The 22,313-nt window shown below is 49.5% G+C and overlaps 33 non-coding genes across 33 annotated transcripts; all 33 read left to right on the forward strand.

Moving 5' to 3' along the window:
- Positions 1–9,294: 9,294 nt before the first annotated feature.
- Positions 9,295–9,367, forward strand: Trnak-cuu (transfer RNA lysine (anticodon CUU)). Its single transcript has one exon. It is a non-coding gene; the product is annotated as a tRNA-Lys (tRNA).
- A 189-nt stretch (positions 9,368–9,556) lies between these two features.
- Positions 9,557–9,629, forward strand: Trnak-cuu (transfer RNA lysine (anticodon CUU)). Its single transcript has one exon. It is a non-coding gene; the product is annotated as a tRNA-Lys (tRNA).
- Positions 9,630–9,818: 189 nt separating this feature from the next.
- Positions 9,819–9,891, forward strand: Trnak-cuu (transfer RNA lysine (anticodon CUU)). The gene has a single exon. It is a non-coding gene; the product is annotated as a tRNA-Lys (tRNA).
- Positions 9,892–10,078: 187 nt separating this feature from the next.
- Positions 10,079–10,151, forward strand: Trnak-cuu (transfer RNA lysine (anticodon CUU)). Its single transcript has one exon. It is a non-coding gene; the product is annotated as a tRNA-Lys (tRNA).
- A 190-nt stretch (positions 10,152–10,341) lies between these two features.
- On the forward strand, positions 10,342–10,414 carry Trnak-cuu (transfer RNA lysine (anticodon CUU)). The gene has a single exon. It is a non-coding gene; the product is annotated as a tRNA-Lys (tRNA).
- Positions 10,415–10,601: 187 nt separating this feature from the next.
- On the forward strand, positions 10,602–10,674 carry Trnak-cuu (transfer RNA lysine (anticodon CUU)). Its single transcript has one exon. It is a non-coding gene; the product is annotated as a tRNA-Lys (tRNA).
- A 189-nt stretch (positions 10,675–10,863) lies between these two features.
- On the forward strand, positions 10,864–10,936 carry Trnak-cuu (transfer RNA lysine (anticodon CUU)). Its single transcript has one exon. It is a non-coding gene; the product is annotated as a tRNA-Lys (tRNA).
- Positions 10,937–11,125: 189 nt separating this feature from the next.
- On the forward strand, positions 11,126–11,198 carry Trnak-cuu (transfer RNA lysine (anticodon CUU)). Its single transcript has one exon. It is a non-coding gene; the product is annotated as a tRNA-Lys (tRNA).
- Positions 11,199–11,385: 187 nt separating this feature from the next.
- Trnak-cuu (transfer RNA lysine (anticodon CUU)) lies at positions 11,386–11,458 on the forward strand. Its single transcript has one exon. It is a non-coding gene; the product is annotated as a tRNA-Lys (tRNA).
- Positions 11,459–11,648: 190 nt separating this feature from the next.
- Trnak-cuu (transfer RNA lysine (anticodon CUU)) lies at positions 11,649–11,721 on the forward strand. The gene has a single exon. It is a non-coding gene; the product is annotated as a tRNA-Lys (tRNA).
- A 5,020-nt stretch (positions 11,722–16,741) lies between these two features.
- Positions 16,742–16,814, forward strand: Trnak-cuu (transfer RNA lysine (anticodon CUU)). Its single transcript has one exon. It is a non-coding gene; the product is annotated as a tRNA-Lys (tRNA).
- A 156-nt stretch (positions 16,815–16,970) lies between these two features.
- Positions 16,971–17,043, forward strand: Trnak-cuu (transfer RNA lysine (anticodon CUU)). The gene has a single exon. It is a non-coding gene; the product is annotated as a tRNA-Lys (tRNA).
- Positions 17,044–17,195: 152 nt separating this feature from the next.
- On the forward strand, positions 17,196–17,268 carry Trnak-cuu (transfer RNA lysine (anticodon CUU)). The gene has a single exon. It is a non-coding gene; the product is annotated as a tRNA-Lys (tRNA).
- A 155-nt stretch (positions 17,269–17,423) lies between these two features.
- Trnak-cuu (transfer RNA lysine (anticodon CUU)) lies at positions 17,424–17,496 on the forward strand. Its single transcript has one exon. It is a non-coding gene; the product is annotated as a tRNA-Lys (tRNA).
- A 157-nt stretch (positions 17,497–17,653) lies between these two features.
- On the forward strand, positions 17,654–17,726 carry Trnak-cuu (transfer RNA lysine (anticodon CUU)). The gene has a single exon. It is a non-coding gene; the product is annotated as a tRNA-Lys (tRNA).
- Positions 17,727–17,880: 154 nt separating this feature from the next.
- On the forward strand, positions 17,881–17,953 carry Trnak-cuu (transfer RNA lysine (anticodon CUU)). Its single transcript has one exon. It is a non-coding gene; the product is annotated as a tRNA-Lys (tRNA).
- A 155-nt stretch (positions 17,954–18,108) lies between these two features.
- On the forward strand, positions 18,109–18,181 carry Trnak-cuu (transfer RNA lysine (anticodon CUU)). Its single transcript has one exon. It is a non-coding gene; the product is annotated as a tRNA-Lys (tRNA).
- Positions 18,182–18,336: 155 nt separating this feature from the next.
- On the forward strand, positions 18,337–18,409 carry Trnak-cuu (transfer RNA lysine (anticodon CUU)). Its single transcript has one exon. It is a non-coding gene; the product is annotated as a tRNA-Lys (tRNA).
- Positions 18,410–18,564: 155 nt separating this feature from the next.
- On the forward strand, positions 18,565–18,637 carry Trnak-cuu (transfer RNA lysine (anticodon CUU)). Its single transcript has one exon. It is a non-coding gene; the product is annotated as a tRNA-Lys (tRNA).
- A 155-nt stretch (positions 18,638–18,792) lies between these two features.
- Trnak-cuu (transfer RNA lysine (anticodon CUU)) lies at positions 18,793–18,865 on the forward strand. Its single transcript has one exon. It is a non-coding gene; the product is annotated as a tRNA-Lys (tRNA).
- Positions 18,866–19,021: 156 nt separating this feature from the next.
- On the forward strand, positions 19,022–19,092 carry Trnar-ucu (transfer RNA arginine (anticodon UCU)). Its single transcript has one exon. It is a non-coding gene; the product is annotated as a tRNA-Arg (tRNA).
- A 154-nt stretch (positions 19,093–19,246) lies between these two features.
- On the forward strand, positions 19,247–19,320 carry Trnak-cuu (transfer RNA lysine (anticodon CUU)). The gene has a single exon. It is a non-coding gene; the product is annotated as a tRNA-Lys (tRNA).
- Positions 19,321–19,472: 152 nt separating this feature from the next.
- On the forward strand, positions 19,473–19,544 carry Trnak-cuu (transfer RNA lysine (anticodon CUU)). Its single transcript has one exon. It is a non-coding gene; the product is annotated as a tRNA-Lys (tRNA).
- A 141-nt stretch (positions 19,545–19,685) lies between these two features.
- Positions 19,686–19,758, forward strand: Trnak-cuu (transfer RNA lysine (anticodon CUU)). The gene has a single exon. It is a non-coding gene; the product is annotated as a tRNA-Lys (tRNA).
- A 362-nt stretch (positions 19,759–20,120) lies between these two features.
- Positions 20,121–20,193, forward strand: Trnak-cuu (transfer RNA lysine (anticodon CUU)). The gene has a single exon. It is a non-coding gene; the product is annotated as a tRNA-Lys (tRNA).
- A 156-nt stretch (positions 20,194–20,349) lies between these two features.
- Trnak-cuu (transfer RNA lysine (anticodon CUU)) lies at positions 20,350–20,422 on the forward strand. Its single transcript has one exon. It is a non-coding gene; the product is annotated as a tRNA-Lys (tRNA).
- A 152-nt stretch (positions 20,423–20,574) lies between these two features.
- Positions 20,575–20,647, forward strand: Trnak-cuu (transfer RNA lysine (anticodon CUU)). The gene has a single exon. It is a non-coding gene; the product is annotated as a tRNA-Lys (tRNA).
- Positions 20,648–20,800: 153 nt separating this feature from the next.
- On the forward strand, positions 20,801–20,873 carry Trnak-cuu (transfer RNA lysine (anticodon CUU)). Its single transcript has one exon. It is a non-coding gene; the product is annotated as a tRNA-Lys (tRNA).
- A 152-nt stretch (positions 20,874–21,025) lies between these two features.
- Positions 21,026–21,098, forward strand: Trnak-cuu (transfer RNA lysine (anticodon CUU)). The gene has a single exon. It is a non-coding gene; the product is annotated as a tRNA-Lys (tRNA).
- Positions 21,099–21,251: 153 nt separating this feature from the next.
- Positions 21,252–21,324, forward strand: Trnak-cuu (transfer RNA lysine (anticodon CUU)). The gene has a single exon. It is a non-coding gene; the product is annotated as a tRNA-Lys (tRNA).
- Positions 21,325–21,477: 153 nt separating this feature from the next.
- Trnak-cuu (transfer RNA lysine (anticodon CUU)) lies at positions 21,478–21,550 on the forward strand. The gene has a single exon. It is a non-coding gene; the product is annotated as a tRNA-Lys (tRNA).
- A 149-nt stretch (positions 21,551–21,699) lies between these two features.
- On the forward strand, positions 21,700–21,772 carry Trnak-cuu (transfer RNA lysine (anticodon CUU)). The gene has a single exon. It is a non-coding gene; the product is annotated as a tRNA-Lys (tRNA).
- A 151-nt stretch (positions 21,773–21,923) lies between these two features.
- Positions 21,924–21,996, forward strand: Trnak-cuu (transfer RNA lysine (anticodon CUU)). The gene has a single exon. It is a non-coding gene; the product is annotated as a tRNA-Lys (tRNA).
- The last annotated feature ends 317 nt before the right edge of the window (positions 21,997–22,313 follow it).

Below are 22,313 nucleotides of genomic sequence, written 5' to 3' on the forward strand. Positions count from 1 at the left end.
GGCCTTTACCTTGCAGTGGGCGTAGACAGGCTGGTGATGATGATGATGATGATGATGATGATGATGATGATGAGTTAAAGCAACCAAGCGCAATGCGTTTATTAACACAATGGACACACTTCACACGTTTCGTGTGTCCGTCGTGTTCTGCTCCATGTCGCCTCGGGAGCCATAAACAGCAACTCGAAGGCGGTTGAACGCAGCACTTGCTTTTTTTAGCGATTAACACTTGAATAAACGCCAGCAGACGATAGCGCAGACACGTTGAATTCTCACTTCCACCTTGATAGAGCGGCGACAGTTAACTGAACCGTGCAAGAGATTGCAGGAGCTCGTGGTGTGTGTATGGAAGAAACGCGGTTCTGTAGTTGAATCTTGCACATCGAGGCAACGAACGCTGATTCATGTTCCATAGCGGATCGCGGGGATCAGTGATTGATGGCTCGCCATTTGTAACAGCCTGCGCGAGAACCTTGAATAAATAATGACGGCATTCTCCCCTTGCCCCCTCCTTCATATCCCTGTCACAAAATAATGATGTAAAAACATGACCGCATGGCTGGCCCTGCGGTTATCGTGCTTATTCCAGTGCATTGCGCAAAGGGAGACGGCTGTCTGTACGGTGTTTCCCCATGCTCCCGCAGAATATGAACGTTATGCTTCGCTTTAGAGCCAGCGCTTATGCATGGTCGTTCCAAAAAGTGATGTGGTTTTGTTGCACCGAACTCTAGACGCTTTGTTTGTAACGCTACAGCGTAATCCACGCACTTTATTGCGTAGCTTTGCACTAACGACATTCCTTCAATCTCGACCACCTGGGGTTATTTAACGTGCACCTAAATCTAAGTACCCGCGGGCCTCTAGTATTTCGCCTCCAGAGAAATGCGGCCGCCACGGCCGGGATTCGATCCCGCGACCTTCGAGTCAGCACTCGAGTGCCATAACCACTGGAGCACCGAGGCGGGTAAGAAGGTAAATAAGCAAGCGCGCGTGTCGCTTGGTGATAAATGCGCAAGCGACTAGAAGTATGATAACAGGTTCATTAATTTGGGAGCAAGCTATATATTTGTGCATATAGAAGCATCCACAGCGCTTTACTGTATTATATTTGTGCGCTGTGCCGCATATACTTCAGGGGACGCTGTCACATTTTCCTAGCTGCTGTTCGTTCGTGCTTCTTGGTAAATTAACAATAAAGCCACTGAACCGTTCGTGTTCGAAGCACAGTCGATACTGAGCTTCTGCGTGGACGACGTCGTTCTCATCACCGATGCCAATGCGTTCCAGAACCCCACCTCCGTATGTATATACATGTGTATATAAGTCGAATTCTTTTTCGAATACGCCTGGGAAATCATCGCGCTCGGAGAGATGCCCGCAGGTCCGTGCATAATTTATGGAAGGATCGTATGATCGGTCCACTGGCCGGATTATGATGTATACGTCCTCTTAGCGCCAGTAGAGAGTGGCAGCACTTCGATATATCACGCGTGGAAATAAAAAGCCATGGAAATGGTGTCACGTCTCATGAAGAATACAACGCAGGGTTTACGCTGTCTGAGACGTCTTTCACGATATCGATTTCCCTTTCAGGAAATTGCAAGCGGTACGAACTAATTTTTCAACTCGATATGCCCGAGCAGTCCGTGGGGGAAAAAAAAAAGTGTGCCCTTAGGAGAATACTAACGCGGTTGCGCCGCCACGGATTCGTACCAACGAGCCCGATCAAATTGTCTGCCATAAGGAAACGCGAAATTATCTGTTATTAATCGTTTTCCGTAATACGCACGAGCATACGCGTGCGCAGAGCTCTACATTATATTGGGGGGAGGAAGGGGGTAGTCTCCCCGGAGCCCCCCCCCCCTCTCCCGTGGTCGAGTCATAAGAACACAAGCTTCGCAATGGATGCAAAAATGAAAATGAAGCGATGACGTGCTGCTCCCAACGGCATGTATTCTCTGGGCCCCGGCTTTCCGGGGGTAAAGATGGGAAGCAAACCGTTCTTGGAATGTACCATCAGTGGTCCTCGGCTGCCATAATCGTCAAAACATGCATGGCCATACCCTTGCACAATACACAACGACCGGCAGGTCCGACTATGTAAAGGTATGGGTTAGACTTGGCGCCCCCCGCAGATAATTAGGGGTGGGGGGCCGCCACGCCCCCACTCACCCCCTTTCTGCCTTTGTAAATCTGGCTCAGCATGCAGCGTCGGCTTTTGAGGTCGGCATGTCGTCATGTGTGTGTGTCTGGAGGGGGGGGGGGGGCTCTTAGACCGTTTTTCGCATCGTTTTACACCACACACGTTTCTTTGAGTTAGTGGGCAGGTTATTTGCAGGCGTGATAGGCAAGAGGTGATTGATTGATTGATATTCCTACACGTTAAGTTATTATTCTCGCCCGTAGTCCAGAATTTGACGGAACTTGCTCAACAACCGAAAATTATCAATCCATTCTGCAGGCGCACGCATTTCGCGATTATGAATGTGCAAAGATTGTGCAAGTAAACTTTGAGTGGACGGAATTGATTGCCGCATAAATGTGGTGTTTCGAGCACTTAGGAGGTGTCGGGCGTGCGCGAATTTAGTGCACTCACTGCTCGTGTTGGTAAGGCGATGAGGAAAAGTTTATTACTATCCATGAATGGCTGTATGTCCTTGGTGGTATGTCATCCAGCTGGCGGTGTGTATGCTTGGCTTCTAAAACATGTAGCACGTGGTTTGATGAGCTGCAGCATACGAGATTGTGCTACGCATGCATCAAACAGAACGGTTCTGATAGTCTGTTTGCTTCCTGTTTTCTTATCGCAAGTACACAGACAGCCAGATTGCCGGCGCTTAATTTGTAACAGCTGCGCATTATATTCAGATGACGCCGTCGCGTCGCGGAATGCTCTCGTGACAGCTACCAGACGCTCGCCCTAGAAAAACGTTGCTCCGGCACAAGACATCTCGTTTATGCATGGATGTTGTGACGATGGCTTTTTGTAAACCACGCTGTATAGTGATGATTCCGCGTTGAGTGCATATAAGGCTCGTCTATGTGCGTAGTAGTAACTCTTTAACGGTCCACACTGGCGCCGCGACTCGGAAATTTTCCTACGCGACTGGCGCCGAAGGACGTGAATAGTAAAACGTTTCGAGTGCCTGCCTTTCGTCAGGCCGTAGAAGGGACACTGGCATTCATATATCAAATGGCATGCGCACGTGGGATTATTCCGCTGGTATAGTGACGTCACCGCGGCCAAATGCTGACGGAATGGCGTTTAATGGAGCAGCGACTTTTATAAGGGCACACAAAGAGTTAAGTAGTGCTCATACGTTGCTCGCTCATGCAGTAGGTGTCCGAACACACGATACCGTCGTGTCGTGTGTGTGCCCAATGGCATAGCCAAGCGTGTGTGTATGTGTGTGTGTGTGGGGGGGGGGGGTTCAAACCACCCTCCCCCCACGAAAATTTTCGATTTGCATGTGTATATACGTGTGTATACAAACACACACACGAACATCAATTTAGTGTGGTTGAACGCCTCCACCCTATATACCCCTAAACAAAAACATTTCGGGCTGCGCGCCTGTGGCTTGGGTTCTACTCACTCCAAGGAGTCAAAGTCACAGAATTCTCTGGAAATAACGAAGAATAGAACTTAAAGTGTCGACCGACAAGCTCACTGATGAGCTGACTCATTCACGTATGCCTACTCGGACCGACCCTCGAGTCTGAGTCTCTGAGTAGAATTTAGGCGAGTCTGAGTGTCGGAGTTCGAGCAAACGTAGCTGTGTATAGCTGTGACGTCACGTAAGATGACGGTACGTGATGACGCTGTTCACACGAAATCGCATTTACAAAGGTGTGTCGATCCCACAGGCAGTGCAATACCGGGTGAGGTGCAGAAAGCTTGCAATGCTTCCGATCCTGGAGGCATGTACAAAACCACGCTAGGTGCCAACCCGTAACAAACCCGCCCTTGCCAACCCATAACCTCTCAACCATCCCCCTTCATCTCTCTCTTTCTTTTTTCACGTATACTCCCTCGCTCTCATATTTTCATTGCTCGCCTCCATGTACCAAACACACGTCCGAATACATTATCTCCCTTCCTTCAATCAAAAGAAACGAAGTGTGTCGCAGCCATTTATTTGGCGTCGGAACTCGCTCGCGCACACCGACGACAGCGCACCGATGTCGACCCGTTCCACAAACATGCCCCGGTAATTTAGTATATACGGCGCCTCCGGGTCGGTGTTTGCGCGAGGCTAATTGGAAAAAACGGCGAAAGCGAGAACGGACGGCCGTGTCGCAAAACACTTATCTAGCGCAGCGCACGAAACAACCTCTTTGGATTTCTCGTTGGAGTTCACTTGCGCCCGTTATCGCGGGGTCAGTCCAGCTGCGTTTCATTCGCAGCTTTGTTTCCCGCATTTCACACCACAGTCAGTACTACTTTATATGTACAAGTGTCCACACAGTGCAGACAACATAAAAATTGTGGTGAAATAAACTCACACTGAAACCCCTCTAGCTGCGTAACCGGCGCGGGACACACCGCATGCGCGCGACACCTCCGGAAGCTGCCGCGTAGAATGTGCCAGATGAGAGCTATACTGCCTTGAATGTACTTGATATACACTTTAAAAAAAAAGAGACCTTTGACTCTTCTTTTTTTCACATATATAACTCTCACATATAACTCTCTTTTGAAGAGTCGTGCGTCACACGGCTCTCCGAAAGAGATTTCACCTGTATATAGTTATCTATATGAGAGTTATATACCTGGGAAAAAGAGTCAAACATCCCCCTTTTATTTTCTTCCTTAGAGTGTAGCTGTTATACTACGCACTAAACTACAATTTTTGGAGGGAAACAGCGCGAAAGGACTACAAGAACAACTACAAACTACAAGAAGCACCGGTGTCATTAACAAAGATGGGTGGGTGGGTGGGTTGGGGGGGGGGGGGGGGGGGGGAGGGTGCTCTTTTCGGCCTGCGTCGCTGCTGGAATGACGAACCTTGCGTAAATAAACTTCCATGTTTTTGATCAGAGCATCAGCGGAATTAATTCTTTCGTGCCTCCCTCAGAGCCCGGATAGTTAGGCTTCCAGCATCCCACCGGCCCCGCTATAGCTTGGCATGTAAGGTGTCGCGCTGCTAAGCCCGAGGACGCGGGTTCGATTCCCGGTCCCGGCGGCCGCTTTTCGGTGGGGGCGAAGTGCAGAAGAACACCCGTGTGCTTAGATTTATAGGCGCACGTTCAAAGAACGCCAGGCCGGTCGAAATTAATCCGGACACCCTTACTACGGCATGCCTCACAATCATATGCAAATAAGCTAGAAGTTTAGGGTAAGATGGAACCTTTAAGCGATTGGGCCCACGACCCCCCGTGTTCCAAAGATTTTTCATCGCTTCATATTCATATCGTGATTCTGGCACGTTAAACCCTAGCAATTATTATTCCAGCTGCGCCATCCCGCGGGCAAAGTCAGAAAGCTACGCCGCTGTCTACAAGCGTTGCGGTTAACCTATGTACTGCCTATGAAATATGCCATACCGCTGCTACGTCTTTCTGTGTCCTGCGTGTTTCGGTCTGAAAGAAAGAAAGAAGCGTGTCAACGTTTCTGTCTCCGCTAGCCACTGGACCGATTACAAACGCGCCGCGTCGGTTTGTTGCACGCACGAGATATAACGCGCGCCAGTAAAGTAAAATCGAAGCGATTTGCATTCGCGTTGACCGTTTGGCACAGGAAGTCATTTAGAGCAAAGCGCGAACAGGAAGCTAGCCAGCACCGATTCGACAAGAAACAAACAAACAAGTAAAAAGAACGGGGCCAAGTCTTAGGTATGGAGGGTGACAGCTGCAGCCAGAGCAGTTTGTAAATCGTTTTTGATCGGGAACAACATTTCCTCTCACCGCGGCGGCGCATGGCGGAGGAATTCCACTCAACGCGCAACTTTTGCTCAAGCCTGCAAGACAGCGCTTGGAAGTTATCGCGACGCCGATATGTCGAAGTCGACGATCGACCACGCTTGTGCGGACGTCAAGAGCACGTGCCGCGCTCGCGGTGCTCAAATTGCTTTGGCGACGACGGCGGCGGCTTGTGCGAACGCGTAAGAGCCGCGATGAAGCCATTACGTTTTGGCGAGGCGAATCGTCGTCGATCGAACGGCCCTACACTCTGATATCTGCTCTCGTTGACGGAGGTCGGAGAATAATAAGAGAAAAACTTGTTCCTGAACGAGATACACCGGCGATAAGGCATTCGACTTACGTTCGACCTTCGTCGAACGGCGCTCGAGCTCACCGACGTGTGAGCACGTATCGTCCTTTAAGCACGGTAATCGTATTTATTAACGCTGCCAAATGAGCGTTGCAGCTCTCGATGCTAATCCCGCGTCTTTCGGGTCTGTAACCATTAGACCGTCGTGGCGGGCGTGTCGTCTGTGAACCGCAGTGTAATTGCGTTTATTAACGCTGCCTAAACACTTGCATTGAGGCACAATCTGCACGTCTAAACATCGCTGTATGTGTCAGCGTAGATCCGCTGCCCTAAGTGTAGAAATGTGTCATATATACATCCACACTGCTGATGCTTGCAGCTGCTAGCTTATTGTTAGTCAAGAGACCATTGGTCAGTCACCGGCCAAAAATTGGGTTCGTCAGTCGCAGTGACTGCGACTGAAGTTTAACGAATGAGAGAAACAGTAATGTAAAACGGGTAAAGAAGAAATCAGTGAAATCAAATCAGTAATATATATATATATATATATATATATAATATATATATATATATATATATATATATATATATATATATATATATATATATATATATATATATATATATATATGCCGATGTCATCGGCCATATATATATATGGCCGATGTCTAAAAGGCAGCGTCGCGATGATCTTCGAAATTTACATGGCTTGCGCTTTAGCGCCGAAAGGCGTCACGGTGTACAAGTTTACCACAATCGCAATCTCTCCTCCGACACAGCTCTTGTCTTTATTAACTGACTCTGGTATATCTTCGGCCAGGACCTATACCCTATACTTTTTTCTGCACTCGCATGCGATATCAAATGGCTGACATGCCAGAAACGGAACCAGCTGGTCTTGAGATTAGGAGCTGTATACGTAGATGCAGGGCGGTTTGAAAACATTCGACGCCGAACAACGTATACAAATTGATGCAAAACCTAGCTAGCTCAATCATGCACGGACAAGAGTGTTCAAAATGAGGACGTGTTTTACATATCGCTCTTGAAGCGTGCTTTGTTTCCTCCTTAACCCTTGGGAGCCAAGAGCTAACTCGAAGCGCAGTATCGCATTTCTAAATCTTGCCGCTTGGAGGGGTGCGGCTGTTAACACCACTGCAGCTCGCAGCCGCCCAAACATAGGTATATCCTTCAGGTTATAAATCAGCCATATATGCTCGGTCAGCTCGGTCTCGTACACAGCGTGCACCGCTGGGAAGGCCGTCTAGCGAGACCTTTTGTAGCAGCTCCGTTGGCAGAAAGAAATATAACTTGGATGATAAATTAAAACAGCGCTTAACACAATGGACAAAGCAAGAAGTGACACCCACGGTCCTAATCACACATAGTGACGCACGCATAGAAGTGAAACACGCATAGTTTGGCCCTTTTACCACCAAGTACGCGAAATTGTTCTTTCTATAGAAATTAAAAGCGCCTAAGACGAGGACAGAGAAAAAACTCAAGACGCACGAGCGCTGTGTGTCTGAAGCCTCTTCTCTGTCCACGGCGCTTTTAGATTCTAGCACGTCTTACCAACATGCCCAAACTTGGTGATCTTTGTCTAGGCTGAGTAATGAGCGACTGCCTCTGACTCCCCCCCCCCCACCCAAAAAAAAAATCAAACTGTGTTGTTAATGAGTAATAAGTCCATACGATTGACCATACCCTAAATGTAATGAAAATGTGTTGAGTTGCTTGTGTACGTTGTTCTCGAACCTTTTATGAAAGCCGGCCACGATACGCGCGGCGTTAATACATTTCGCTGACCGAAGTCCTTCCGTAGCCTCTTGACCACCGTTGCACACTACATGTGAAATACAGTGCACAGGTAACATGAATAAAAAAGACAAAGACGATACGCGTATGCTTCAAGTGGATATGCATTCTTGCCGATGGTCTAATTTCGCAGATGTATATGCCTAGTATACTGCCGAATATACACGACATGCACATATGAATGAGAGCGATCATTCGTGGCAACCGCTTCACTCACGTAGTGTATCCGAAATGCACGTCCTTCTTCAGCGGAACTATGCAGGCGCTGCATTGTTGCTATGGCCGCTATCGCGTCGTTAATGACTGCAAGCGACGAGCCAGCGAGCATCTTCACAGGGCGGTGGTTGCTGTAGGCGTTTAACGTCTGCAGTACTGGAACGCGATGGTGCCTCGGCGAACAATAGAGTCGTCCGCTGGAGCGATACTATCGGGGATGACGTCCGCATAAGGGTGGGAGGGGCGTGGGAATTTGACGTCAAAAACCTAGAGCCAGATTGGGGACGATCACTCTTTTGCACCAAGGTGGTTATTACAGAGCGCCGAGGTGGGGCGGAACATTTCGCCGCATTCTTCGATGCTTCTGTAAGCCTGGCGGCATTGAATGTAGTACACACTCGCATTTATACTTTTTATTTGAGAAATTAATGAGCCGAGGCATGTCCTGCCCCCAGACTATCCAGGAAGCTCCTTTAACACAGCGGACCCGCACTGTCTTGAATGCTTGCCTAGGCTAGATTCTTAACTGGGGCACCGTAAAACTTCTGTCGTTCCCATGGAACAACCGAAAGGTGACGCAGTGTTTATGGATTCATGTTATTGAAAATCATTTGTCCAGAAATGGTCACGGTTGTCCTTGCTGTCTCATTGAATAACGGGATTCAAAACTCCGAAGCATCGATGTAGGTAATGTGAGAAGCGCCATAGCAGAGGATGTCCCCAATTAAACTATGACAGACTAATATATATATATAGTATTAAGTACAGTACGCGAGGGATCTTTGCATTCTGTCCCATTCAGCAATCGGCCGTCGCCGTAACCAGACTTCAGAACAAGCGATTTTAGCGACAAAAATCCCATGTCTACTGGGCCACGCACTTTTAAGGGTTCAGCATAGGCATGCGCAAGGTCCTCCATCAGGGGCGGGGAGCAAGGGGGCCAAGTGTCACCGCAGCAAGCTTCCCCGCTATACTCCTTCTCCCTTTGGGTGAACCATTTTGATCTAGAACACGCAAGATGTTCCACACTTATCCTTACTCGGTGTGCCCGGCTAGCTCAGTCGGTAGAGCATGAGACTCTTAATCTCAGGGTCGTGGGTTCGAGCCCCACGTTGGGCGACGTTATTTTTTTCTCTCTTTCCGAGTGTTTCAATGTTATTCCGCGCATCGCACTCTCCAGCTTCTTCCTTCCCCGCTATACTCCTTCTCCTTTTGGGTGAACCATTCTGATCTAGAACACGCAAGATGTTCCACACTTATCCTGACTCCGTGTGCCCGGCTAGCTCAGTTCAATAAAGAAAGAAAAAAGCCCGGCTAGCTCAGTCGGTAGAGCATGAGACTCTTAATCTCAGGGTCGTGGGTTCGAGCCCCACGTTGGGCGGCGTTTTTTTTTTCTCTCTTTCCGAGTGTTTCCATGTTATTCCGCGCATCGCACTCTCCAGCTTCTCCCTTCCCCGCTATACTCCTTCTCCTTTTGGGTGAACCATTCTGATCTAGAACACGCAAGATGTTCCACACCTATCCTGACTCCGTGTGCCTGGCTAGCTCAGTTCAATAAAGAAAGAAAAAAGCCCGGCTAGCTCAGTCGGTAGAGCATGAGACTCTTAATCTCAGGGTCGTGGGTTCGAGCCCCACGTTGGGCGACGTTTTTTTTCTCTCTTTCCGAGTGTTTCCATGTTATTCCGCGCATCGCACTCTCCAGCTTCTTCCTTCCCCGCTATACTCCTTCTCCCTTTGGGTGAACCATTCTGATCTAGAACACGCAAGATGTTCCACACTTATCCTGACTCCGTGTGCCCGGCTAGCTCAGTTCAATAAAGAAAGAAAAAAGCCCGGCTAGCTCAGTCGGTAGAGCATGAGACTCTTAATCTCAGGGTCGTGGGTTCGAGCCCCACGTTGGGCGGCGTTTTTTTTTTTCTCTCTTTCCGAGTGTTTCCATGTTATTCCGCGCATCGCACTCTCCAGCTTCTCCCTTCCCCGCTATACTCCTTCTCCCTTTGGGTGAACCATTCTGATCTAGAACACGCAAGATGTTCCACACTTATCCTGACTCCGTGTGCCCGGCTAGCTCAGTTCAATAAAGAAAGAAAAAAGCCCGGCTAGCTCAGTCGGTAGAGCATGAGACTCTTAATCTCAGGGTCGTGGGTTCGAGCCCCACGTTGGGCGACGTTTTTTTTCTCTCTTTCCGAGTGTTTCCATGTTATTCCGCGCATCGCACTCTCCAGCTTCTTCCTTCCCCGCTATACTCCTTCTCCTTTTGGGTGAACCATTCTGATCTAGAACACGCAAGATGTTCCACACTTATCCTGACTCCGTGTGCCCGGCTAGCTCAGTTCAATAAAGAAAGAAAAAAGCCCGGCTAGCTCAGTCGGTAGAGCATGAGACTCTTAATCTCAGGGTCGTGGGTTCGAGCCCCACGTTGGGCGGCGTTTTTTTTTTCTCTCTTTCCGAGTGTTTCCATGTTATTCCGCGCATCGCACTCTCCAGCTTCTCCCTTCCCCGCTATACTCCTTCTCCTTTTGGGTGAACCATTCTGATCTAGAACACGCAAGATGTTCCACACCTATCCTGACTCCGTGTGCCTGGCTAGCTCAGTTCAATAAAGAAAGAAAAAAGCCCGGCTAGCTCAGTCGGTAGAGCATGAGACTCTTAATCTCAGGGTCGTGGGTTCGAGCCCCACGTTGGGCGGCGTTTTTTTTTTCTCTCTTTCCGAGTGTTTCCATGTTATTCCGCGCATCGCACTCTCCAGCTTCTCCCTTCCCCGCTATACTCCTTCTCCTTTTGGGTGAACCATTCTGATCTAGAACACGCAAGATGTTCCACACCTATCCTGACTCCGTGTGCCTGGCTAGCTCAGTTCAATAAAGAAAGAAAAAAGCCCGGCTAGCTCAGTCGGTAGAGCATGAGACTCTTAATCTCAGGGTCGTGGGTTCGAGCCCCACGTTGGGCGACGTTTTTTTTCTCTCTTCCCGAGTGTTTCTATGTTATTCCGCGCATCGCACTCTCCAGCTTCTTCCTTCCCCGCTATACTCCTTCTCCCTTTGGGTGAACCATTCTGATCTAGAACACGCAAGATGTTCCACACTTATCCTGACTCCGTGTGCCCGGCTAGCTCAGTTCAATAAAGAAAGAAAAAAGCCCGGCTAGCTCAGTCGGTAGAGCATGAGACTCTTAATCTCAGGGTCGTGGGTTCGAGCCCCACGTTGGGCGGCGTTTTTTTTTTTCTCTCTTTCTGAGTGTTTCCATGTTATTCCGCGCATCGCACTCTCCAGCTTCTCCCTTCCCCGCTATACTCCTTCTCCTTTTGGGTGAACCATTCTGATCTAGAACACGCAAGATGTTCCACACCTATCCTGACTCCGTGTGCCCGGCTAGCTCAGTTCAATAAAGAAAGAAAAAAGCCCGGCTAGCTCAGTCGGTAGAGCATGAGACTCTTAATCTCAGGGTCGTGGGTTCGAGCCCCACGTTGGGCGACGTTTTTTTTCTCTCTTTCCGAGTGTTTCCATGTTATTCCGCGCATCGCACTCTCCAGCTTCTTCCTTCCCCGCTATACTCCTTCTCCCTTTGGGTGAACCATTCTGATCTAGAACACGCAAGATGTTCCACACTTATCCTGACTCCGTGTGCCCGGCTAGCTCAGTCACATTCTGCTTCCGGCAGCCGTGCTGAACGGATCGCAGTGTCATGGGCTCCGGCGGAGCGGCGATAGAGGCCACTATGGGCCGCGGAAACAGGAATACGGAAGACAAGGAATATCAGTTTATTTTGCCACAGCTGCCAAAAGGAAAACTTATCAATAACACCGTGTTTTTACACGGAGATGTCAGGGCCAGGCCTTACAAGGTTGAAGATTTTCGGGATGCGCTGACGCCGACGGGCCTGCTGCCCGATGTGGTGAGCCTCGGCGCGTATCAGATAAACCACTTGTGGGCGGTGACCTTCAACGACGGTGCTCCCATGAAACGCCTACTTGCACTGAAGGAGCTCCAGGTGAAGGGGAGGCGTTGCGTCGTCGTCGACCCGCAGGACCAGCAGGTGAAGCTTAGGCTGCACTGGCTGCTGCACGGGGTGAGCGACGAAGATGTGCGGGCTTCACTGGCAGCATTTGGAAAGGTGGTGGAAGTGAGCCGTGAGCGGTGGCGGGTCCCGGGCATGGCAGACAAGTGCTCAACCACGAGGACAGTCCTGCTCAAGTTGAAGAGTGGTCTCATGGTGGAGGACCTTCCACACCAGATCCGCGTGGACGGGGAGCTGGCCCTGGTTGTCGTGCCTGGACGGCCGATGCAGTGCTTGCGCTGCCAAGGCACAGGGCATGTCCGCCGCGAGTGCAAGGTACCACGTTGCTCCAGTTGTAGACGCATCGGGCACGTCGAAGCCGACTGTGTTAGGACGTATGCCTCTGCAACAGGACCAGCGAAGAGAGAGGTGGTTGCCGAGCACGTCATGGACGCGGCAGAGACGGAGGAGGCCGCTGAAGGAGCCGGCAGCCCAGCGGTTCCTGTGACTACTGGAGGGGCGGCGCCGGCAGACACACCCAAGGTTCCGGAGGCTCTCCAGCATTTGACTACACCGGCCAGCGTCCCGTCAGCGGTCGAGCCTGAGCGGGTCGAGACGGACGTGGTTCCAGTGGGGGCAGCCAACACAACGGAGGGTCAGGGAGAGACGGCGGCGGACAGCGAGGACAAGATGTGCGTGACCAGCGCCACGCTAAAGTGTCCACTCGACGACTCGGGGGAGCTGGACGGGGCGTCGTCCACCAACAGCCAGGAGCCGCCTGCGAAGGCGCCGCAAGGGAGGCGGCTTAGTCTCAAACCTAAGCCGAAAGTCCCCACAGACAGGAGACTGGCGGTCAAGGCAAAAGAAAACAGCGCCGGGAAGCAGGATGGTCCTGGAGGCGGCTAGCCGCGGGCTGGTCGTGAAAGGTAAGCACCATGCTCCGGGCCTACTCCTTTAGCGAATAAGTCACCATGGCATTGACTCCGCCATTCAGCATAGCTACGCTTAACGTCAGAGGGTTGGCGGCTAGGCGTAGGCAGTCAGCTCTTGCGGTTGCTCACAGACCAAGACATAGACGTCCTAGCCGTCCAGGAAACCAAGGTAGACGGAGAGGAGGAGACCGGGAGCATGGTGCGCCGTTTCACTGACCGATATTACGCGGTCGTAAGCCACGCGATAGGAACGTCCGCGGGTTGTGTTCTTTTTGTGAAAAAATTGCAAAGCCTTCTTGTGCAAAGTGTTTTTTCATGCCAGTCAGGCAGAATTGTTTATTGTGACTTTGTTTATGGTGCCACTGAATTCAGAGTTATATGCGTATACGCACCGAATAGTGTAGAAGAGCGTGCTCAGTTTTTTTCTAACCTGTTTCAGTGGACAAAGAGTAATAAGAGGGTGGTTTTGTTAGGGGATTTTAACCGTGTTTTAAGGGCTCGCGATAGAGTCAATAGCACTGGCGTTCGTGACAAAAGCAGTGACGTGCTAGGCAAATTAATAAACGAAAATGATTTCGAAGACGTGTATGAATGTGTCGCAGCAAATCGCGAAGTGATCTACACGCGATTTCAAGGCAATAGCCATGCGCGTTTAGACCGCATATACCTATCCCTAGATATATTGCCTATGTGTCACGATTTTTCGGTTGAGCCAGTGTCGTTTTCAGATCACTGTTTGGTTGTATGTCGCATAGGCATGAAGAAACAGCGTAAGGCTTTCAACTGGGATTTATGGAAACTGAACGCATTGTTATTAAAAGATGAACCATTTTTAGAAGCAGTGCACGAGACCATTAATGAAGTGCTTATGGAAAAAACGGAAACAGTAGTAGAGAAATGGGAGTGTTTAAAGCAGAAGGTGAAAATGAAAGCGCTAGACAGATCGAGCACGCTAAAATTCGAAGCGCAAATAAAAGAAAGAAGTCTTAAGAAAACACTGCAGCAGCTGATAGCCCTAGAAAGTCGGGAGCCTGGGACTTGTAAAGACGAGGTGCGCAGTGTCAAGGAAAAATTAGAACTGCATGACAGAGAGCGTTATCAAGGCGCCTGGGTTCGCGCTCGAGCAAATGATCTTGCCGCGGGTGAGACGCCCACAAAAAGGGCGCTTGGTCTCGAAAAAGCGCAAGGACGCCGAAACCACATCGATAAGGTCTATTGCAACGGGACTCTCGCGAGCGACAATGAAACCATCGAACGGGCCTTTTTTGCGTATTATCAGTCACTTTTTGCAGTTCGAAAAGCGAATGTACATGGTTTTAAAGAAGTTTCTTAAGCGCTTGCCGCGGCTTAGTGACGACACAAAAAAGCTTTTAGAAGGCAGAATAACGGAAGGCGAAGTGGAACGCGCGATTGGTCATCTGAACCCCGGAAAGTCACCGGGACCCGATGGCCTAACCGCAGCGTGGTATAAGACGTTTAGAACAGAACTGTCCCCGGGGTTAGCTGAGCTGTTCAATGAGGCGTACGAACGGAAAACTCTGCCGCCCTCCTTCAGCAAAGCGCATACGATATTAATTCCTAAAACGGACGAAGGGGAAAAACTTAAACTGGTGACATCGTATAGGCCCATATCGCTGACCAATGTTGACTACAAGATTTTTATGAAGGTTCTGGCAGCGCGACTTCAAGGTGTCATTAAAGAAATTGTTGGAGAGCACCAAACTTGTGGAATCAAAGGCAGAACTATTAGCTCAAACATTCACAAGATGCGGTGTGTGCTAGAGTGTTGTGACGAGGATTTACTTGGCGTTGCTGTGCTCCAGATAGACCTGGAGAAAGCTTTTGATTGTGTTGCGCATGATATTTTGTTTGCCATCCTAGATCATATTAATGTTGGTTCCATCATCAAGGAGGGAGTGGCCTTGGCGTACCAGAACTGCACAACACGTTTAATTGTTAATAAGTCTCTGGGGGCCCCCATTCACGTAATGCGTTCTGTGCGTCAAGGCTGCCCCCTCAGTCCACTTTTGTTTTGTATTTACATCGAAGCGATGTGCTTAGCGATAACTGAAAACGAAAAAATACGTGGCTTCAGCTTGGCGGCAGTGGAAGTTAAGCAGCTGGCATATGCAGATGACATTGCGGTGTGTTGTACGAACAAAGAAAGTGTAGAGGAAACGATAAGTGTTGTGAAACATTTTTGTAGCGTCACAGGGAGCCGCGTAAACTGGGGGAAATCTCCTGGGCTTTGGCACGGAAGGTGGCCTTCAAAGCCGGACCATTTTGCGAATGTGCACTGGACGGAAACACCGACAAGGTACCTCGGTGTTCCCCTGGAATGTTATAACGGCAGCGAGGAGTATTGGTCGCGTCAAACAAAAGAGACGAAGGAAAAAGCAGACAGGTGGAAAGGCATGAACCTGCCTGTTTTTGCTAGGGCTACTGTGTGCAACATGTTTTTTATCACTAAACTGTGGTATGTAATGCAGGTGCTACATTGTTCAAGGATCAACGTGCAAAGGCTGCACAGAGTGTTCGCAGTGTTTATATGGGGCTCTGAATGGGAAAGGTGCAGACGGACCAATTTGTTCAGGCGCGTGAAGGATGGGGGTCTCGGTTTGGCGCACCTATTTGTGAGACAATTAGTAAATAGATTTTTGTTTTTCCGTGACGTCAGGGATCCGTTTTTGCGTACGGTATGCCAGCTCAGGTTAGGCAGTGCCTTACCAGAACTTGTTGTCACTACGGATAGCCGGCCCGTGACGTTGCGTGGCTATCTCAAGGAAGTGGTAGACAGTGTACGTTTTTTATCTGTTCGTTTTTCTTTGGATTATCTAGCAAGTGTTAGAAGAAAAGAATTGTACAAAGATGTATGTGATATGGTTTTTCCCGTACCATTGTACAGGGCCATATACAGTGGAAGACCGGGACAAAATGTACTGAAGCGGGTGAGAAACATGCAGGTACCTACAGGGGTGAAAACATTTTTCTTCAAGTTACACACAGGAACACTATCAGTAAAGACTTTCACAGAGGAACGGGGCTTTTTTACACCATGGGGGTCACACTGCTTGATATGTAAGAAACCAGAAACAATAGACCATGTTTTCTTGCATTGTTGGGAAGGGGTACATTTCTGGGACATTTTGCAGAGGACAATAAAGAAGGATTTTCCACTGGATCACCACGGGATAAGGTATCTCGCAGTAAAGAATGATGAGGGGGTCCCATTTGATGTAGTGATGTTGACCGGTCTCCACTGCATATGGCGTGCGCGAATGGCCGGATACCACTTCGACCCGGATGCAAAACCAGCAGTAATTTATTTCAGGCAAAGCATGTCTGCATTCATTGAGTGTAGTAAAATACAGGATATCGAGCCAGAATGGTTGTCAAGGTTTGAACCTCTGGCAACCCTTAAGTATTTTTAAGAGGACAACATCAGTCCAAATGGGACTGATGGCAATGCTTGTTCCTTTTCCTTTGTATTGTATTATGTGAGTGTGATATGACTGCCCTGTACAATGTCCAAGCCAGGCAATAAATCAAAAAAAAAAAAAGAAAAGCCCGGCTAGCTCAGTCGGTAGAGCATGAGACTCTTAATCTCAGGGTCGTGGGTTCGAGCCCCACGTTGGGCGACATCTTTTTTTTTTCTCTCTTTCCGAGTGTTTCCACGTTACTCCGCGCATCGCACTCTCCATCTTATTGCTTCCCCGCTATACTCCTTCTCTCTTTGGGTGAACCATTCTGATCAGGAACACGCAAGATGTTTCACACTTAGGCAGATTCTATGTGCCCGGCTAGCTCAGTCGGTAGAGCATGAGACTCTTAATCTCAGGGTCGTGGGTTCGAGCCCCACGTTGGGCGACATCTTTTTTTTTCTCTCTTTCCGAGTGTTTCCACGTTACTCCGCGCATCGCACTCTCCATCTTATTGCTTCCCCGCTATACTCCTCTCTTTGGGTGAACCATTCTGATCAGGAACACGCAAGATGTTTCACACTTAGGCAGATTCTATGTGCCCGGCTAGCTCAGTCGGTAGAGCATGAGACTCTTAATCTCAGGGTCGTGGGTTCGAGCCCCACGTTGGGCGACATCTTTTTTTTTCTCTCTTTCCGAGTGTTTCCACGTTACTCCGCGCATCGCACTCTCCATCTTATTGCTTCCCCGCTATACTCCTTCTCTCTTTGGGTGAACCATTCTGATCAGGAACACGCAAGATGTTTCACACTTAGGCAGATTCTATGTGCCCGGCTAGCTCAGTCGGTAGAGCATGAGACTCTTAATCTCAGGGTCGTGGGTTCGAGCCCCACGTTGGGCGACATCTTTTTTTTTCTCTCTCTTTCCGAGTGTTTCCACGTTACTCCGCGCATCGCACTCTCCATCTTATTGCTTCCCCGCTATACTCCTTCTCTCTTTGGGTGAACCATTCTGATCAGGAACACGCAAGATATTTCACACTTAGGCAGATTCTATGTGCCCGGCTAGCTCAGTCGGTAGAGCATGAGACTCTTAATCTCAGGGTCGTGGGTTCGAGCCCCACGTTGGGCGACATCTTTTTTTTCTCTCTTTCCGAGTGTTTCCACGTTACTCCGCGCATCGCACTCTCCATCTTATTGCTTCCCCGCTATACTCCTTCTCTCTTTGGGTGAACCATTCTGATCAGGAACACGCAAGATGTTTCACACTTAGGCAGATTCTATGTGCCCGGCTAGCTCAGTCGGTAGAGCATGAGACTCTTAATCTCAGGGTCGTGGGTTCGAGCCCCACGTTGGGCGACGTCTTTTTTTTTCTCTCTTTCCGAGTGTTTCCACGTTACTCCGCGCATCGCACTCTCCATCTTATTGCTTCCCCGCTATACTCCTTCTCTCTTTGGGTGAACCATTCTGATCAGGAACACGCAAGATGTTTCACACTTAGGCAGATTCTATGTGCCCGGCTAGCTCAGTCGGTAGAGCATGAGACTCTTAATCTCAGGGTCGTGGGTTCGAGCCCCACGTTGGGCGACATCTTTTTTTTTCTCTCTTTCCGAGTGTTTCCACGTTACTCCGCGCATCGCACTCTCCATCTTACTGCTTCCCCGCTATACTCCTTCTCTCTTTGGGTGAACCATTCTGATCAGGAACACGCAAGATGTTTCACACTTAGGCAGATTCTATGTGCCCGGCTAGCTCAGTCGGTAGAGCATGAGACTCTTAATCTCAGGGTCGTGGGTTCGAGCCCCACGTTGGGCGACATCTTTTTTTTTCTCTCTTTCCGAGTGTTTCCACGTTACTCCGCGCATCGCACTCTCCATCTTATTGCTTCCCCGCTATACTCCTTCTCTCTTTGGGTGAACCATTCTGATCAGGAACACGCAAGATGTTTCACACTTAGGCAGATTCTATGTGCCCGGCTAGCTCAGTCGGTAGAGCATGAGACTCTTAATCTCAGGGTCGTGGGTTCGAGCCCCACGTTGGGCGACATCTTTTTTTTTCTCTCTTTCCGAGTGTTTCCACGTTACTCCGCGCATCGCACTCTCCATCTTATTGCTTCCCCGCTATACTCCTTCTCTCTTTGGGTGAACCATTGTGATCAGGAACACGCAAGATGTTTCACACTTACGCAGATTCTATGTGCCCGGCTAGCTCAGTCGGTAGAGCATGAGACCCTTAATCTCAGGGTCGTGGGTTCGAGCCCCACGTTGGGCGACATCTTTTTTTTTTCTCTCTTTCCGAGTGTTTCCACGTTACTCCGCGCATCGCACTCTCCATCTTATTGCTTCCCCGCTATACTCCTTCTCTCTTTGGGTGAACCATTCTGATCAGGAACACGCAAGATGTTTCACACTTAGGCAGATTCTATGTGCCCGGCTAGCTCAGTCGGTAGAGCATGAGACTCTATCTCAGGGTCGTGGGTTCGAGCCCCACGTTGGGCGACATCTTTTTTTTTCTCTCTTTCCGAGTGTTTCCACGTTACTCCGCGCATCGCACTCTCCATCTTATTGCTTCCCCGCTATACTCCTTCTCTCTTTGGGTGAACCATTCTGATCAGGAACACGCAAGATGTTCCACTTACGGCAGATTCTATGTGCCCGGCTAGCTCAGTCGGTAGAGCATGAGACTCTTAATCTCAGGGTCCGTGGGTTCGAGCCCCACGTTGGGCGACATCTTTTTTTTCTCTCTTTCCGAGTGTTTCCACGTTACTCCGCGCATGGCACTCTCCATCTTCTGCCTTCCCCGCTACTCTTCTCCTTTTGGGTGAACATTCTGATCTAGGAACACGCAAGATGTTTCCACACTTATGCAGACTCTATGTGCCCGCTAGCTCAGTCGGTAGAGCATGAGACTCTTAATCTCAGGGTCGTGGGTTCGAGCCCCACGTTGGGCGACATCTTTTTTTTTTCTCTCTTTCGAGTGTTTCCACTATTACTCCCCGCACTCTCCTCTATATTGCTCCTTCTCTCTCTTTGGGTGAACCATTCTGATCAGAACACGCAAGATGTTTCACACACTTAGGCAGATTCTGTGTGCCCGGCTAGCTCAGTCGGTAGAGCATGAGACTCTTAATCTCAGGGTCGTGGGTTCGAGCCCCACGTTGGGCGACATCTTTTTTTTTTCTCTCTTTCCGAGTGTTTCCACGTTACTCCGCGCATCGCACTCTCCAGCTTCTTGCTTCCCCGCTATACTCCTTCTCCTTTTGGGTGAACCATTCTGATCTAGAACACGCAAGATGTTTCCACACTTATGCAGACTCTGTGCCCGGTGCCAGTCGGTAGGCTAGACTCTTAATCTCAGTCGTGGGTAGCCCCACGTTGGGCGCATCTTTTTTTTTCTCTCTTTGAGTTCCACTCTCCGCGCATCGCACTCTCCAGCTTCTTCTTCCCCGCTATACTCCTTCTCCTTTTGGGCGAACCATTCTGATCTAGAACACGTAAGATGTTCCACACTTATGCTGACTCTGTGTGCCCGGCTAGCTCAGTCGGTAGAGCATGAGACTCTTAATCTCAGGGTCGTGGGTTCGAGCCCCACGTTGGGCGACATATTTTTTTTTTCTCTCTTTCCGAGTGTTTCCACGTTACTCCGCGCATCGCACTCTCCAGCTTCTTCCTTCCCCGCTATACTTCTTCTCCTTTTGGGCGAACCATTCTGATCTAGAACACGCAAGATGTTCCACACTTATGCTGACTCTGTGTGCCCGGCTAGCTCAGTCGGTAGAGCATGAGACTCTTAATCTCAGGGTCGTGGGTTCGAGCCCCACGTTGGGCGACATCTTCTTTTTTTCTTTCCGAGTGTTTCCATGTTATTCCGCGCATCGCACTCTCCAGCTTCTTCCTTCCCCGCTATACTCCTTCTCCTTTTGGGTGAACCATTCTGATCTAGAACACGCAAGATGTTCCACACTTATGCTGACTCTGTGTGCCCGGCTAGCTCAGGCGGTATAGCATGAAACTCTTAATCTCAGGGTCGTGGGTTCGAGCCCCACGTTGGGCGACATTTTTATTTCTCTCTTTCCGAGTGTTTCCATGTTATTCCGCGCATCGCACTCTCCAGCTTCTTCCTTCCCCGCTATACTCCTTCTCCTTTTGGGCGAACCATTCTGATCTAGAACACGCAAGATGTTCCACACTTATGCTGACTCTGTGTGCCCGGCTAGCTCAGTCGGTAGAGCATGAGACTCTTAATCTCAGGGTCGTGGGTTCGAGCCCCACGTTGGGCGACATCTTCTTTTTTTCTTTCCGAGTGTTTCCATGTTATTCCGCGCATCGCACTCTCCAGCTTCTTCCTTCCCCGCTATACTCCTTCTCCTTTTGGGTGAACCATTCTGATCTAGAACACGCAAGATGTTCCACACTTATGCTGACTCTGTGTGCCCGGCTAGCTCAGTCGGTATATCATGAAACTCTTAATCTCAGGGTCGTGGGTTCGAGCCCCACGTTGGGCGACATTTTTATTTCTCTCTTTCCGAGTGTTTCCATGTTATTCCGCGCATTGCACTCTCCAGCTTCTTCCTTCCCCGCTATACTCCTTCTCCTTTTGGGCGAACCATTCTGATCTAGAACACGCAAGATGTTCCACACTTATGCTGACTCTGTGTGCCCGGCTAGCTCAGTCGGTAGAGCATGAGACTCTTAATCTCAGGGTCGTGGGTTCGAGCCCCACGTTGGGCGACATTATTATTTCTCTCTTTCCGAGTGTTTCCATGTTATTCCGCGCATCGCACTCTCCAGCTTCTTCCTTCCCCGCTATACTCCTTCTCCTTTTGGGCGAACCATTCCGATCTAGAACACGCAAGATGTTCCACACTTATGCTGACTCTGTGTGCCCGGCTAGCTCAGTCGGTAGAGCATGAAACTCTTAATCTCAGGGTCATGGGTTCGAGCCCCACGTTGGGCGACACCTTCTTTTTTTCTTTCCGAGTGTTTCCATGTTATTCCGCGCATCGCACTCTCCAGCTTCTTCCTTCCCCGCTATCCTTCTCCTTTTGGGTGAACCATTCTGATCTAGAACACGCAAGATGTTCCACACTTATGCTGACTCTGTGTGCCCGGCTAGCTCAGTCGGTAGAGCATGAGACTCTTAATCTCAGGGTCGTGGGTTCGAGCCCCACGTTGGGCGACATTTTTTTTTTCTCTCTTTCCGAGTGTTTCCATGTTATTCCGCGCATCGCACTCTCCAGCTTCTTCCTTCCCCGCTATCCTTCTCCTTTTGGGTGAACCATTCTGATCTAGAACACACAAGATGTTCCACACTTATCGTGACTCTGTGTGCCCGGCTAGCTCAGTCGGTAGAGCATGAGACTCTTAATCTCAGGGTCGTGGGTTCGAGCCCCACGTTGGGCGACATCTTTTTTTCTTTCCGAGTGTTTCCATGTTATTCCGCGCATGGCACTCTCCAGCTTCTTTCTTCCCCGCTATACTCCTTCCATTTTTAGATGGACCATTGTGACCTTGAACGCATGATATGGTGCGGACTGATGCTACTTCTGTGTGCTTTTGGGCCCCAAGTGGGCGGCCATCATATGTGGTGTGTTTTGTGTGAGCAACATGCGACCTTAACGCTGTAGATTAATTTCCAATAATATGTGGCGTAAATCTGTATGGTATTCGACGGAATATTTTCTTCGACGTTGCTTATATAACCGCCTGCAACGCGGCAT

The sequence above is a fragment of the Rhipicephalus sanguineus genome, chromosome 4, assembly GCF_013339695.2.
Source record: "Rhipicephalus sanguineus isolate Rsan-2018 chromosome 4, BIME_Rsan_1.4, whole genome shotgun sequence".
In the NCBI taxonomy this organism is placed as follows: domain Eukaryota; kingdom Metazoa; phylum Arthropoda; class Arachnida; order Ixodida; family Ixodidae; genus Rhipicephalus; species Rhipicephalus sanguineus.